Source organism: Otolemur garnettii, unplaced genomic scaffold (genome assembly GCF_000181295.1).
Source record: "Otolemur garnettii isolate 467f Iridium unplaced genomic scaffold, OtoGar3 scaffold00027, whole genome shotgun sequence".
NCBI classification, from domain to species: Eukaryota; Metazoa; Chordata; class Mammalia; order Primates; family Galagidae; genus Otolemur; species Otolemur garnettii.
In genome coordinates, this window is record NW_003852422.1 from 20,466,659 (window position 1) to 20,468,337 (window position 1,679).

A 1,679-nucleotide genomic window follows, 5' to 3' on the forward strand; every position below is an offset into this window, starting at 1 on the left:
GTGTGTTCTTTTTCCTCTGTTCTATGTCCTCTTCTTTTCCTCATAAAACTGAGAACATATCTCTTGGTGGTGTCTTTCTCCTGAAATTGGCAGAGGAGCCGCTTCCGGGGGCTGATGAGGAACATCAGGCGTCTTCATAACCTGCCTGTCTCTAAGCCTTGTTCCTTTCCTGGGCTGGAGTGCATTGGGCTGGAGGCAGAGGTCTGCGTTTCTGTCTCGTCCCAGTGAGGCGAGTCAGTTCCTCCCTCTCATTCTCAGCTCCCTCGTTTGATGTCTGGGGTTGAACGAGAGCGGAGGAGCCAAGGGGGCTTCACACAGGTGCCTTCATGACAGTTGTAAGTAAGAGTCAGAAAGGGTAGAGAGGCCACAGGGGCACAGGTGTAGGGTGAGGTCCTACACCTCAACTAAAAGCCACCCCACTTTTATCTTTTATATGTTGGTGTCCTGTATCCAACTTTGTAGGCTTCTGTTCTGTAAACATCAGAAAACCGCAGATCTGGATGACTTGTAAAGCTGGACTGTCCAACACCTTGGGCACTTGCCACGTGTGGTTAGGGGCACTTGGGAGGCAGCTAGTCTGACTCAAGATGTGCTATAAACTTAACTATAACTGAGTTTCAAAGACTTAGTATGACAGATGTAAAAGGCTCATTAATAATTTACAAAATAGGCCATGTTGAAATAATATTTTGGATATATTAGGCTAAGAAAAATTATTAAAGTTAATTTTACCTGTTTGTCTTAAAAAATGGAGCTTCCAGAAACTTCTAGAAAATCTAAAGTTAATGTATGGCTCACACTGTATTTCTATCGAAGATCACTGGTCTTGAGTCTGTCAGCTCTGAAAGGCTCTGAGCTTGAACAAATAGACTCTCAAGCTGTGCTTTTCAACTTTTTTTTTTTTTTTTTTTAAATCTCATGGCACACTTTAATTTTTTTTGAGACAGAGTCTCACTATGTTGCCCTTGGTAGAGTGCTGTGGCATCACAGCTCACAGTGACCGCAAACTCTTGGGCTTAAGAAATTCTCTTGCCTCAGCCTCCCGAGTAGCTGACACTACAGGCACCTCCCACAGTGCCTGGCTATTTCTTGGTTGCAGTTGTCATTGTTGTTTAGCAGCCCTGGGCCAGGTTTGAATATGCCAGCCCCAGTGTATGTGGCTGGCTCCCTAACCACTGGGCTACAGGCACCAAGCTGGCACACTTTAACCTACAGTTAAATGTCCATGGCACACTTAAATTAGGTTGAAAAAAAAAAGGTGGTGCCTGTGGCTCAAAGGAGTAGGAGACTGGCCCCACATGTAGGAGGCAGCAGGTTCAAACCCAGTCCTGGCCAAAAAAAATAGTGAATGAAAGAATATGCTTACTGTGCTTTGAACTTCTTTTGAAAATAATTAATCTTTAAAAATGGTCATGGCACACCTGAGACTCTCTCAGGTGCAGACTCTGGCTGGAAATCGCTGCTGTAGAGTGTATGCAGTGGTGTACTGGGCTTAGTGGAGGGCGGCAGGTGAAGAGGGAGACACCTGTGAGCAGCTCAGAGAACTTCCATGTGGCCGTGAGTTCAAGGGGACAAGCCTGTCCCCCACCCGGTGGCCATCGAGGGACTCTTGCTTTTCTAGCGCTGCCTCTCCCTTCCATGCTAGTGCCTGTCCTCACCTGCTCATGGGGCTGGCAATG